Source organism: Dermacentor variabilis, chromosome 9, assembly GCF_050947875.1.
Source record: "Dermacentor variabilis isolate Ectoservices chromosome 9, ASM5094787v1, whole genome shotgun sequence".
Classification (NCBI taxonomy): Eukaryota; Metazoa; Arthropoda; class Arachnida; order Ixodida; family Ixodidae; genus Dermacentor; species Dermacentor variabilis.
In genome coordinates, this window is record NC_134576.1 from 150,176,728 (window position 1) to 150,192,189 (window position 15,462).

Below are 15,462 nucleotides of genomic sequence, written 5' to 3' on the forward strand. Positions count from 1 at the left end.
GCTTAAAGTTAATTGTTTTGGTTATATCAACAGCATGGCTAAGAAAATGGATACAGGTGTGTTTGGACGCATAATGGCAAGATTTTGGTTAGGAAATGTGAAGGCACATCAGTAATTAGGGTGACTAGGGCTGATAATTTGGCTAAAATAGCATAAATCACTCATTTGAATAATTTAATGAATGGAATACTCATTTAAACATGACTGCAAAGGATGAACAGCTCATTCCAGAGATAAGTGTAATCCGTGTAAATACTGTCATGTAGTGGTGACGTTGAAGAACACAGTAGCAATACTGTGAAAGACAAAATTAACTTTTATTGGGCGAACCTGTGCCCACAAAAAGAGGCTACACTTATAGCACAACGATAGCGGCGAACACGGTCGGTGATCACAAACATTTGATCAACGGGTCATGCGCATTGGCTTTTATACATCAATCGTCGAATGTTCCAGACTAATTGCTGGGACCCGCGTGTCTTCCACAATGTTCTACATTATTCGCGTCGCACACGCATGCAATCAGTTTTCACAAGGTTCGGTCACAGACAACGGATAGAACCATCGATAACATTCCAGAAACTTCTGATACATGCAGGCGCGTCCTGCGCTGTGCGATGACATTTGTTAGGCGGTGAAACATGTCGCCCGATAAAGACAAGTACATGTGTCAATACTGTACAAAGCTTCAGGGAAAATTGGGATCAGTGATGTCAGACTTTTTACCTCTAAAAAGTCTGACATCAACATTATTGTATTAATTGTTGAAATCAGTGTTCAAACAGATCGACAAACCGTGTATAACATCGATGTTTATTCTCAATGTGCATTGTTCAATGAAAATTGGAGAGGAGGGGGAGTACTAGTGTTTGTTAAATATGAAGGGTTGCCATACAGCATTGACCTGAACTTTGACAATGCAGGACTTACTGTTGTGTCAGTGCATCATATACTTTATGTACGAGAGGAAAGGGGGTTCACAGGAAAGGGGCCCAATTATTATTACAGTCGCCGACCGATTTTCCGGACTCCAAAAATTCTGACATGCCCGATTATTCGGTCAGCTTCGCGGCACCGCCCATTCCCCCCATAGACCATATATATAACAACTGCCGAAAGTTCAAACACGTTGCAACCTCTCGTCTGATTTTTCGGACACTCCTTGAGCCAACTCGATCGAGAGCATCATGCACCGACTATGACCGGCGCACAGTTCGACTTGCTGAACGCCATTTTTGTTTTGAACAGAGCCTCCTTGCTGCCCCACGAAGTGGCGCTACTGGAAATCCCCGCTCATCATCATCATTTCTGCCTGGTTCGATAGAGTAGGCTACATTTTTCGTTTGTGCGACTGGTGTCGGCACGGTGGTGTTTGCTTTGTGTGCTGTGTCGAAGTTTCGGTGACCCAACGCGGCATACGGAAACATCGCGTCAAGTGTCTAATGGCGCCGACAGTGCCTGCGCAGACTTCGCTGGGGAATGCCGGCAAGCGGGTGCCGGGAGGCCTAAGATTTGTCACCTTCCGATGTGCTCCCTACTGACGTGGAAAATTTTCTGCCGAGACCTGCGCAATGGTTGCATTGCGAATCCGGACACCGTCTCATTTGACAGTTTCACAGGTGCTGACACTGCAGTACTGACATGCGCAGAACTCAACGACGGCGAGATCATTCGTCAGATTTCTGCTGCACCGCCGGACGATGACTCCGATTCGGTAGATGACGCACAATGTGCTATGCTGCCGTTGCATGCGGAGCGTGCACAAACAATGACTGTGCTTTCAGCCACTACCGTACGACACTCTCCGAGATTCAGGCTTATCTGACTGCGCGTAGACGGAACAGCGTGCAACGGCGCATTCACGATTTCTTCAAACCTACTGCCGAGCCCGAATAAGCACGTGGAAATAAAGGATTTCATTTTTTTTTTCTTAATCTGCTTTTTCGAACACCTGTTTATTCGGACATTTCCGCAGTCCCCGTGAGGTCCGAATAAACGGTCGGCGACTGTAATCATATTATAAGGTGTCTTTGTTCGTTGACTTATGATATACTTTATGTGCAATTTACAGTTCACCAAGCCTAAATATAAAACAGTTTATAGGTGAACTTCAACTACTTTTGAAGCAGAACTTGAATGAACTGGAGATCGAATCCCAGCCACGGTGGCTGCATTTCGATGATGTATAAATGCGAAAACATCCGTGTACTTATATTTAGGGGAACATTAAAGAACCCCAAGTGGCCCAAATTTCCGGAGCCCCACCACTACGGCGTACCTCATGATCAGAAAGTGGTTTTGGCACGTAAACCCCTTAATTTAATTTTTTTTAATTGGAGATATTAGAGAGTTATAGTATAGGGGCCCCAAAGAAATGGCGTCTGAAGCCACTGTGCATGTGCGGGACGCAAACTGCATTTGGGTTTTGTGTCTGGCACGCTATTTCGCTGATTTAACGGAAGCCCCAAAAAATGTCCCCAAAAGATTTGCGTAAACAAACATGGTGGCACCCATCAAAGCGGCGGCTCTAACCTATAGCACCAAACAAGGCTTGATTTGTGGTAAAGGGTGAAGTTCGAAAGCTAGGAGAAGTGACTCTGGTTATCGCTTTATCTCAACTAGCGTGTGTTATGAAGATTGATTCATTAGATGCCGCTGATGCCGAATTCGATTGTGGATTTTATGGCTCGTAGGCCTAACACGGCTTAGCTCGGCTGGTGAAGGCGCATAAAATTGGTTACTCAAAACTAAGTGCAATTAATTGTTTGCTGCTAATAGAATAACCTCTAAATTGTAATTAAATGCAAAAGCAGGAAAGTCAAAATTACTATTCTTATCAGAAAATGGTATATTTTATTTATATCTTATAGCTTTTCTTTGATGCTGTAGTGGCGCTGTCAGCGCAAGGTGCTATCCACAGACGCAAAGCCTTGTTCTAAAACTCTTCGCTCCTGCGTACCCCAATGCTAACACCCGCCAGGGAGGGGGGGGGCTTCAGCCCCCGCCCCCTTGAAATTTTTGCATGCTGTCGTGTGCCGCCGACCAAAACAACCCCTGGTGCTGGAAATCTTTGCTGAATTTTGTCTAGAATGTCCTCTTCACGCTCGAAAAGACATTTCAGCAAGACCATAGCGAAATCAGGCTGGATTTTGCAGCAAAACCCATGCACAGGGAGTCACAAAACGCAAAGAGCCCCATCTGAGCACAAAGTTTCAAGGGCGTTTTGATGGCAAGCGGGCTCGTTGTGGCATCTCGCGGAGGCTGCAGAATCTACGGAGCGCATGGATTTCAATTCTGAAACTTTATGGGTATAAAGTTCTCAAACTTCTGATGCGAAAGGTGCATTGACATTTCCAAATTCATGCTTTAAATTTTCAATTCCGGAACCTTGTGGGTTTAATGTTGTTATAAACATTTGACGCCAAAGGTGCATTGACTTTTCTAAAGTCGTGCATCAGACCATACAATGAGACAAGCCAAATCAACGCACTATCACACAAGTTGACAAAGCACGCAGCGAGGTCCGATGAGACGAAGCGTTATATCAGGAGGTCATATCAGAAGAAGCCAACAAACAAGGACACCAAGGACGGCATCACACGCATAAGCGAAGGTGCAGGTTATAGTCATATCAGAATTATTGGCTTCCTTGTGCGATGCAGATGACTGCCCTGTTTATTATTGTTGTTTTGATCCTTGACAGCAGCTATATATTACTATGTCAAGAAATAAAACATCAGTTGTTAGTGCGCCTACGTGCTGTCTCGTGTCCCTTCTTCGTGTGTTGTTTTATTCGGCGCCGTCCTTGTAATCGTGCTTAACCAACTAGCCCACCAACACATGCTCAGTTACTTAATATCAGAAGAAGCTAACAAAGACACCAAGGACAGCATCGCACACATAAGCGAAGGCGCAGGTTATAGTCATATCAGAAGAAGCTAACAAACAAACATGCCAAGGACAGCACCGCATGCATAAGTGAAGGCGCAGGTTATAGTCATATCAGAAGAAGCCAACAATGACACCAAGGACAGCATCGCCTGCATAAGCGAAGGCGCAGGTTATAGTAGTCATATCAGAAGAAGCCAACAAACAAGGACACCAAGGACAGCATCACACGCATAAGCGAAGGCGCAGGTTATAGTCATATCAGAAGAAGCTAACAAAGACACCAAGGACAGCATCGCACACATAAGCGAAGGTGCAGGTTATAGTCACATCAGAAGAAGCTAACAAACAAACACAACAAGGACAGTACCGCACGCACAAGTGAAGGCGCAGGTTATAGCCATATCAGAAGAAGCCACCAAAGACACCAAGGACAGCATCGCACGCATAAACGAAGGCGCAGGTTCCACCATCCCCCCATCCCCCTCGCCCCCGGAGAAATGAAAACTTTCCATTTATGGTCGACAGCCCAACTCGGAATCCATGCTGACAGGAGTAACGTAAATTATTTTCTTCTAGAAAATGTAACATATGTCTTGCGATAATCTGCTCTACGAGTTTACAACATATGCGTGTTATTTATTTATTGGATACTGTGAGCCTTAGCAGACCCTTACAGGAGGGAACAATAAGTACATAGGTATAATAGTCAACAGAATATAAGAATACATGTAAAGAATAGTTATCACACTTTGCCACCATGTTTTATGTGACAAAGTTGTTTACATGGAAATTTCAGAAATGAAATTTTGACTTTACGTGACTCAGTGTTATGCACATACAAAATTAACAGTAGAGGAATGAATTTAGCGATCTCGCAACATAGCAATTTCAGGGAATTACACACAAAAAAAGAGTGCCTCGATTTTTGTGGTGAAAACCTCCAAGGATTCAACATTCATGCAAGCACATGGCAGATTGCTCAATTATTTTTTATTATAGATGGAAAAAAAGAGTATTTGTAAGTGTCGTAGCGTGTTATAAATGGCTTGATACACTTGATATGATTTATTCTGGATGAGTACAGATAGGGTGGCTTTGCATAGTCTTTCTTATTGATAGCAGTGTTATCATGATATAACAGATATATAAATTTCAAAGAAGTTGCGCACCGGTGGATTTCAAGTATTTGTATGGCAGCGCAATTGTGCAGTAGCGTCACACTGTCATTCCTAGAATATTTCGAATAAATTAAGTGAAGTGCCTTGTTTTGGATTGTCTCTAACTTGTTTATAAAGTTCATTTGGTATGGGTTCCAGACAACATTGGCATATTCAAGAATGGGACGTACCAGGGATTTAATAGCATGACAGCTTGACATTGCAAGCTTCCTGCGCAGGAACCCAAGCTGTCTGAATGCTTTTTGGCACATATCATTAATATCTGTGTCCCATTTTAACGTTCTCGTTAATGTTACTCTTAAGTATTTGTGCGATTCTGTTTGCACAACCTCTAATCCCATGAGGTTGCAGGTGAAGAGTAATGAATTTTTCTTCTGTGTTATTGACAGCCATGCTGTCTTAGTTATGTTTATTTTCTTTCCCCATTTTTTTTGCCATTTGGTAATGCTGAGTAAAAATGAGTTTAAGCTGATCTGCCTCTGTTCACACTGTTTTGTATGTGATGCAGTCATCTGCAAATAATCTTGGTTTTTTGTCTGCTTCGACTTGAAGGTGCATGTCATTCGCGTATTTTAAGAATAAGATAGGACCTAACACAGACCCTTGGGGTACTCCTGAAAAAAGTTCCAAGAATTCTGATTCTTCATTGTTCACTTTAACAAACTAAGTGCAGTTATAGAGGCATGTGCTTATCCATGATATTACTTTATCATCTGTTCCAATGTTTCTAAGCTTGCTTATTAACTTCCAATGTGTTACCCCATCAAATGTTCCTGAAAATTCATTTTGAACAGTGCCAAAAAACACACTGACAAGGAAGAGGACAGGACCAGCGCTGTGCTCTGTGCTCTTGTTCGTGTTTTTTGGCACTGTTTACTAGCTCGCACCCAAAACCTCCTAAGCTTTTGAAAAATCTATGAAGATAGCGTCCACTTCTAATCTAGAATTAATTGCTGCGGCAAAGTCATAAACTGTTTCTAAAAGTTGTGTTACTATCCAAAGACCTTTGCGGAAACCATATTGTTTTGTGCACAAGTTGTTTCCTTCAAGATAGGATGTAATCTTTTTGATAATAATGTGCTCCATGTGCTTGCAACAGCAGCTGGTTAGTGATATTGGTCTGTAATTGTTTACCTGTGATTTGCTGCCACCTGTGTAGATTGGGATGCTCTTTGCATGAAGGCAGTCCAATGGAACGCTAGCAGTTTTAAAGGATGCTGTGAAAATTTCATGAATGAAAGGAGTCACTTTCTCTGCGCGGCATCTGAGAAACATATTCGAGATGTTGTCGGGCCCTGAGGGCTTTTTTATGTCCATTTGTAGAAGAAGGTTTAGAATTTCTTCTTCTGAAAATTCGACTGGTGCTATTGCTGAATCATGGGCGTGTTTCATTGTGTTCGTGAGCCTCTGAAGTGCGAGTGAAAACAGACTGAAAACATTCATTGAACACTTTTGCGATAGTGGAAGCGTCGTCCTCAATCGTACTATCTATTTCTAACTGTGTGACACCGTTTTTAGTCTTGGACAGAGAGTGCCAAAATTTGCTTGATTCATGTGTCAGGAAAGTTGCAAGTGTGGTAGAGAAAAAGTGGTTACGCGCTGAGCTAATTTCCTCTTTGAGCTCAAGTGTTAATCTGCAGAATTCATCTGAGTTGCCTTTTCTTTTGCGCATGTGCTGTATTTTTCTTTTCTTGTAAATAATGTTATGCAATATCCATGGTGATCTGCGCTTTGTACGTTTTGTCTTTGTTGGGGCAAAATTTTCTTCACAGTACACAGTCGCTTCTTTTAACTTTTGCCACAAATTTTCTACTGTACTGTATTCTTCAAGACAAAAGTTGTCCGGTAATGTTTCTAGATAACCAATAACACCAACATTATCAGCTGTGTTATAAACTTTAACGGGAACTCGGGATTGGGAAGAACCCTCATTTCTGCACCCGACATTCAGTGTCAGTATTAATAACCTATGATTGGATATTCTGTTCTCTACTGTTACTTCAGACGACAAATATTTGACACAAATGCAAGATCTAGTACTGAACTGGTTTGGTGTTGGATGCATGTTGGTTGCATCACAAGCTCATTTAAAGAAAAACTACAGCCTGTTATCAGCAGCAGCTCACAGCTGGAGGCTTCCTTGCTAGTTATTGACAATGTGTTCCAATGAATGTAAGGAAGATTAAGATCACCACTAAAGACTATTTTGCTTTTGTTGTTAACCCTTTCGGAAAGGTGGCCGTCAATTTGTGTCAGACATTTGGCAAGAGCATTCAGTTTTTGATAAATTGCACGAATTAATATGAAAGCATCATGGCCTTTTATAGTGCACCAAGCACTTTTGTAGTTTGGAATGCCTTGTTCTGCATGATATGATCCTCCATGTTTTACAGCAATAGCAACACTGTCCCCACAACCATCACGATCAAAACGAATGAGGGAGTAACAAGGTGGAACAATTTTGGAGTCACGTATACCAGAATGTAGCCAGGTTTCAGTTATCACAAAGTCAGGAGAGTACAGGATCAGCAGTTCAAGTTTTTCTATTTTATTTACTATGCTTTGTGCTTAATGTTTAATGCTAGACTTCCTGGCACCTTTATCACGAGTTCCATCCAGCAATACCCCTAAATTTTCCACATCATTCTAAACATATAGCTGATATTTTACTTTTAGCTTGTCAAAGACGAGGGTATCTTTATCACCCCTTTCCCATTAGGCTTTGGATGAATGCCAGAGCTTACTACGTAAGGCATGAACAGATGTCGAGAAGTCCTCAGAAATAGATAAATGACTGCCTTTAAGTTTTAGCCATCTTTTCACCGAAGTTAAACAATTGTAAAATAACAGGAGAAACGCGGTTTTTTGTTTTCTTGCCGATTCAGTGAAGATGCTCAACCGATTGAACATCTATTTTAAGCATGCCTTTGATTATGTCGCTAACGGCCTGTTTTAGGTTAGCCACAGTTTTACTATCTGCTTATGGCAGCCCGTAAATAACAATATTGTTATGGTTGCTTTTATTTTCCAGTTCATCAAGTTTGTCAGTCAATTTTTGGCTTGTTTACTGACAGGGTTCAGTTTCTGCTCCCACTGCTTTGTTTTTTCACTAAAATGTTTAAATGATGCCAGACAAACCTTAATTTCAGTAAGTTGAGTTTGTATGCTCTGTAGTCCTGCTTTTGAGGTTTGCTGTGAATTTTTAATTTCCTTGACATTTTCTAATATTTCAACAAGCATGTTAGGACCTGGATTTTCCCCAATGTCACCGCCGAGCAGCAACATAATATGGATCACTTGCACAGCATCAAAAACACAAGTAAAAATACACTGAGGACTTGGTAGCACCACTGAACAAGCAGAGTCACTTGTCATACATTTAACAAACGACCATTTCTTACTCGCCTGTACAGCAAACAAGAGGTGGTTATACATGATGCCTGCGATGGTGCCACCAAGGGACCTTCCTGTTGCTGGGTCCTTTTATAGATTTTGCCGGATGTCGCTGCCGTCAGCAGTCAACCAAAAGGCTTATTCAGTTTAGCCGTTGCTGTCATGTTTGACACGTTGCCCTCGTGTGCGTAGATTTCAGTAGTAGAGTTGAGTGATAACATGGCGATGCCCTGCATGCTGGTCTCTTGTATTGACAACGTCGTCCAGGTATGTTGCTGATTAGTTGTTGCCAGTCCAAAGCCGTCGGCGATCCCGCTGAGTCCAAGCAGCACCTGTACTGCAAACAAGAGGTGGTTACACATGACGCCTGCAACGGTGCCACTATGTCCACTCATGTGAGTGAAATAGTGTGGTAATTATTTGCAAGTATGAGATCACCACATGTGAATGCCGGTATAAGAATGTCGCTGTGTCAGTCCTGTGGCAAAGAATGCATATGCAGTGACTTTTCGAAGATTATCTTTAGATAATAGGATACCCATTTGGCATAGCACTTCAAAAATACAGGACAAATCTCGTCGGGCCCACTCGACTTCTTTTCATCTAAATTCAGGAGTAATTGAAATACTCCCCCTCAAGTGATTACCATTTCTTCCATTGGATCATGTACTCTAGGTGTTTGCCTAGCTTCGTGTTTGTATCACTAGAAAACACAGATAAAGAAAAGACAGTTGGGATGTTCAGCAGCATCTGCTGTCCTTGTCAGAGTTTCAGTCCTGGTTACTATTTCCTCAATTTTATCTTTTCTGTTGCTAAATTACCTCCATAACATCGGAGGCCTTTTTGTTTTTGCTCAGGCACTTTAGCTTTCTCTTCATATGAATAATGCCATGGTTAATCCAATGTTGCTGTTTTTATTTTTTTTTACATGATGGCACAAAGATATAGATGTTGTAAGGAAAATAACGAACGTAAGTGCAGAGTCGGCAGCATCAAGCGTGTGGCAGAGGCTCGAGCTAGGGGACTGTGCTCGGTGCATCCTAGAACTGGCTGTCATTGCAAACCTCAATAAATCTCATTTTTAAGCGTTGAAGCCATGCGGGGTAACATTCTACCCTACCGTCCTGGAACTCCGTTCTCAGATGCTACCCTCTGCCATGCCGGACGCCGACCAGCAGACTCTTCCATCGTCATCCGTCCCTTGCACTGCCACCGTTCGCCAGCGGAAGCCTCCCATCTTTATCAGAACCAACGACAACGACGTTGAAGAGTGGCTGTCGTCCTACGAACGGGTGAGCGTTCACAACAAATGGAGTGACTCGGGCAAGCTGGCTTATATATCATTCTACCTCGCGGACGTGGCCATTCTCTGGTTCAGAAATCATGAGAGGGATATCCGAATGTTGTCGGCGTTCAAGACGTCGATTACAGAAGTATTTGACCGACTCGCCGTCAGGAAACTCTGAGCCGAGCAGCTTTTGCGTACACGTGCACAGGACACGGGTGAGACATTCACCAGCTATGTAGAAGATGTTCTTGATTTGTGCAGGCGTGTGAACGCTGCCATGACGAAAGCGGAAAAAATCAAGCACGTCATGAAGGGAATCGATGATGATGCATTCCGGATGCTTCTGGCCAAGGACCCGCGCACTGTTGGCGACGTTATCAGCTTGTGCCAGAGCTATGATGAATTACGGAAGCAGCGAGCTCTGACAAGGCGACATCCCACACCAAATGTGGCATCACTCTGCAGCCTGACCACTGGTGCCGAACAAGCCTCCCTGATAACCCAAATCAAGAATTTTGTCCGCGAAGAAGTCGCACGACAGCTATCTCTGGTGTCCGTCGCTCAGGAGTCTGCCAGCACTTTGCCGTCTCATCTCCGTAACGTGGTCCATGAAGAGGTCACGGAAGCACTTCCGGCTGTTCACCAGCAGGCTACACCGGTCACTTGTGCTACGGTTGCTGCCATGGCCCCTCGCAGTGTGCCCATACGTCGCTTCCAACAGCTTGTGCACCGCCCTCCACCTCCCGTCCCCTGAGCCACCACTGCCGTCACTAACCTGTGGCGTATGCCAGACAATCACCCTATATGCTTTGCATGTACGTATCCTGGTCATGTCGCAAGGTTCTGCCGCCACCGATCGCAGGCGTTCGATGACGATTGACAAGCGCCCTATGTGCCGCCGGATCCAAATGCGCCTTACGGACCCTTCGACCCATCACCAGCTTGCTCCCAGACTGATCGCCATCATTGCTTCAAACGCCTCCGGTCACCCTCCCCACGTCACCTATCGCTTTCCCCTATGCGTCAACGACCTGTCTCTAATGAAGAGAGAAACTAGACGCAGTTTCCAAGACAAGAACTGTGCAAGTGTCGACATACCGAAGTCCTCCTCCTTTACCTGCCAATGTCATTGATGTGTTTATCAAAGATGTCGCAACAGTCGCCCTCGTCGATACCAGTGCCGCTATTTCAGTTACGGATGCCAAGTTTTGCCGCTCGCTTCGTAAAGTGACGACGTCTTTGTCTGGATTGCCGCTTTGAACAGCAAGTGCTCAACCCATTCGCCCTACCACTGCTTGTACAGTCCGTGTGACCATACAGGACATTTTATACATAATTCAGTTCATAATTTTTTCATCGTGCTCCCACGCCGTTATTCCAGGATGGGATTTTCTCTCACGCCACAATGCCATCATCAATTGTGCTCGGGCTGAGATTGAACTTTCCCACCTTGGTGACCTGGCCTTGGTCGATGCTCATCCTGCCGCTAAAATTGTCGTGAAAGAAGACACCTGTATTCCCCCATGCTCTGCAGCATTCATACCAGTCTTGTGTAGTACTATATCCGACAGGACGGTCTTCTTTATGACCTCTCATCACTTTGTTACCCAAAAAGTGCTTCCTTTGCCCTTTGCAGCTCTTGATCTTGCCACCGGTGTCAGCACAATGCCCATTTACAATCATCTTTCATCGCCGGTGTCACTGCTCCGCCGCGAATGCCTTGGTTACGGTGAGTCGGTCGACTCAACGTGAATTGTCTCCATCCTCGACGAAGTGCCTTCTTCTGTCGTCCGTGAATTGAGTGCAATCTCCGTCCCCGACTCAATATGGACTGGTGTGTTCAGCCCATTCATTGCTGAGGAGCTGATATATTCGCAGCAATCTCAACTTCTCGCAATCCTTCAGCACTTCCGCTGTTCTTTCGACGTGGCGCAAACATCTCTTGGCTGTGCATCGACAGTCGAGCATCACATCAACACTGGCTCTCACTCACCGCTGCGACAAAGACCGCATCGTGTGTCTGCTACGAAACGTCGCGTCATTGCAGACCAGGTTGATGACATGCTCCGTCGAGGTGTCATTCAATCTTCACAGAGCCCTCATCACAAAAAGACAGTTCCATCCGCTTCTGCGTTGATTTTTAATGGTTGAATAAGATAACGCTTAAGGACGTGTACCCATTACCACGCATCGATGATGCTCTGGACTGTTTGCAGGGAGCCGAGTTCTCTTCGCTGGATTTGCAGTCAGGCTACTGGCAGGTTCCAATGGCAGAAGCTGATCGCCCGAAAACTGCCTTTGTCACACTGGACAGCTTGTATGAATTCACCGTCATGCCTTTTGGACTTTGCAACGTACCTGCTACGTTCGAAAGAATGATGGATACTGTTCTGCGTGGCCTCAAATGGAAAATCTGTCTTTGCTATCTTGACGACATTGTGGTGTTCGTTCCTGATTTTACAACACACCTGCTCTGCCTCCAGCACGTATTCACTTGCTTGACCAATGCCGGGTTTCAACTTAACCTGAAGAAGTGTCGATTTGCTGTTCGTCAGCTCACAATTTCAGGCCATGTCGTGTCAAAGGAGGGCATTCGCCCAGATCCTGAGAAGCTACGTGCTGTTACTGCGTTCCCAAAACCTACCACTATGAAAGTGCTGTGCAGTTTCATCGGCCTCTGCTCTTCTGGTGATTCGTTTGAAACTTTGCGTCAATTATATCGCCTCTCACGCAGCCCCTAGAGATCTCTCATCCTTGTCTCCAGAGTGTGACGCCGCCTTCACAACCTTGCGCAGTCTTCTCACGACGCCACCCATTCTTCGCCATTTTGACCTTCAGGTGCCAACCGAAATCCACACTGTTAGGATCGGCCTGCAGGGGTACTGCTGCAGGTGCATCCGCTGCAGGTGCATCGACCGATCCGGGGTGGCGGCGGCCTTCAGAGAACCAGCGAAGACAGCGCTAACCAACTGTGAACTTCCTTTAGAGAACTTGACTACGGCGGCGTTCATCCACCAAGCGCCTCGTTCGGGGAACAGGAGAAAGGCAGCTCTGGAATTTAGGGGCGCCGGCTGGGGTCGGGCGTGACCACCTGGCTTTGGGGACGCAGGACAATGGCCACCACGACGACTGCGCTGCAAAGGTCATCTGCCCACGGAGGGGGCACTGAAACCTGTGTGTGCGTGTGTGTGTTTGTAAAACGTCCCGCAGAGAGGTAAAACGTCCCGCGGAGAGGCGACCTGTTTGCGGTGACGTCGAACATGTTAGCTCACCTAGTAAAACGAGCTGTTGTCGGCGGCTAGTGTGTGCTCGTCGTTGTGCTCTGTGCTCGAAATGTACTCGTGAGCTGTGTGCTCCTTTGCTGTATGCTTTGTCTTGCAGGCTCCATTTGGGAGTCATGCTAGACTGTGTAAATGTATCCCATGTTTCAAATGTCAATACTGCAAATAAATACTGTTCGCCTAAGTCCCGACGAAGAGTCAAGGTCCTCCCTACAACTACGACCGCCAAACTCTAATAACACCGATGCAAGCGATGTAGGCCTTGGCGCTGGGTTGGCACAGCGTCAACCTGGCCACACAGAATATGTCGTCGCATATGTGAGTCGCACGTTAACCAAGGCGGAGACAAATTGCAGCGTAACAGAATAGGAGTGTTTAGCCAATGTGTGGGTGCTTGACCAGTTTCACCCATATTTATACGGCCGATCGTTTGACATAGTGACCGACCACCAGGCACTATGTTGGCATAAGACGCTCAAAGATCCATCGGGCCACCTTGCCCGCTGGACATTGCGAATCCAAGAATATGACATCCGTGTGGTTTACCATTGCGGGCGAAAACACTCCGATGCTGACGCACTATCCCGATCACCGCTTCCCCCAAATGCCAGTCACAACTCCTCCTGCGAGTGCACATTATCCTCTCTGGACGTTGACACTAACGCTGCTGCATAGCGTAATGATCCCTGGACTGCATCTCTGTTCGACATTCTCTTGGATACGTCGAAAGTTCCAGCGTCACAAACATTTCGGCGCCAAGTTCCTTATTTTGCGATTCGAGACCAGCTACTGTATCGACGCAACTATGTTCCAAAGGGACGCACCTGGTTATTCGTCATTCTGAGAATCTTGCTATCAGAGCTCTGCTCCTCGTTCCACATCGACCCTCACTCAGTATGGCCACGCGGGAGTCTTCAAGACCTACGAAAGACTTCGACGCCACTATTGTTGGCGGGCAATGTACAATTTCATTTGAAACTTTGTCCGCTCTTGTCATGAGTGCCAATGCCACAGAGCGCCACTACACAACTCCGCCAGCGAACTCCAGCCTTTACAATGCCCATCCCGACCCTTTGATCGCGTAGGCATAGATCTCTACGAGCCACTTCCATTGACTCCTACTGGCAACAGGTAGATAATCATTGCGGTAGACCACTTAACATGTTATGCGAAGACCAAATGCTCTACCAAATGCTACACCACAGGAGGTCGCCAATTTAATATTAAGCCGTTTTCTCCTTCGTCATGGAGGTCCGTGTGAACTTTTAAGCGCCTTCTTATCTGAAGTCATCGAACAACTGCTTACTGAATGCGCTATTGTTCACCATAAATGCACTGCTTATCACCCCACAGACTAACGGTACCACGGAACGCTTTAATCGAACTCTTCGTGACATGCTCGCCATGTATGTCTCACCTGATCACTCTTACTGAGACCTAGTTCTTCTGTTTGTCACCTACACCTACAACACCGCGACTCAGGCCACTACCAAATTCTCACCCTTTTACCTTCTTTTTGGCCGTCATCCTTCGCACACAATCGACACCATTCTGCCCTACCGGCCAGACCCATCCGAATGCCTGCCGATCTCGGAAGCCACTAGAAATGCCGAAGAATGTCGCCAGCTGACCCACCGATTCACCTCGGACAACCAGAACCGTCAAACCCTACTCTACAAACGCCCAGAACTCTACTCCCACATTTCTCCCGGGCGCCCTCGTCTGGTTGTTAGTGCCACACCACACGCCTGGGCTCGCTTCAAAACTCCTTCCGAAGTACGACGACCCATACCGTGTTCTCGAGAGAACATCACCCGTTAATTACCTGGTTGAGCAGCTAATGCTGCCGTCCAACATGCGACATCATACCTGCGAAGTCGTTCGCGTTCAGCGTCTCAAGCCCCATCACCATTCTAGCGTCCTTCCAGAAAACTAAGTTGCCAGGATGGCTCCTTTATTTCCGTGGGGCCATTGTTAGGAAAATAACGAACGTGAGTGCAGAGTCAGCAGCATCGGCTGCATGGAGCGGGTGGCAGAGGCTCGAGCTGGGGGACTGTGCTCGGTGCATCCTAGAACCGGCTGTCATTACGAACCTCAATAAATATCCTTTATAATATTGACATAATTGATCTATTGAAGAGGGTGGTAACTGACCACCTGAAGTAACTTGCTGAAGATGGCTTGTATAAGCCAATTAACGAGTACACTAGAAAGGAGAACTTGAGCTCGGTGGTTGCAAAATTCATGCGTATATCATTTTGTTGTGCATTTGCTTGAGCAGTATTACACATCTGGTGTAAATAAGCAGATCAGCTGATGATTATTTCGTGGCACTAGTCATGGCGGTTGGCAATAACAAGTTGCAGAACTCTCTCATTAAGAGAATTATTCACTACACACATGCTGACAAACTACTTAAAAATATAAACTG

The 15,462-nt window shown here is 45.4% G+C and overlaps 1 protein-coding gene across 2 annotated transcripts in view; it reads left to right on the forward strand.

Annotated features, from left to right (window-relative positions):
- LOC142557830 (protein SHQ1 homolog) overlaps positions 1 to 15,462 on the forward strand; it is a 111,083-nt gene that overhangs the window by 37,817 nt on the left and 57,804 nt on the right. The gene's annotated exons all lie outside the window — the stretch shown is intronic.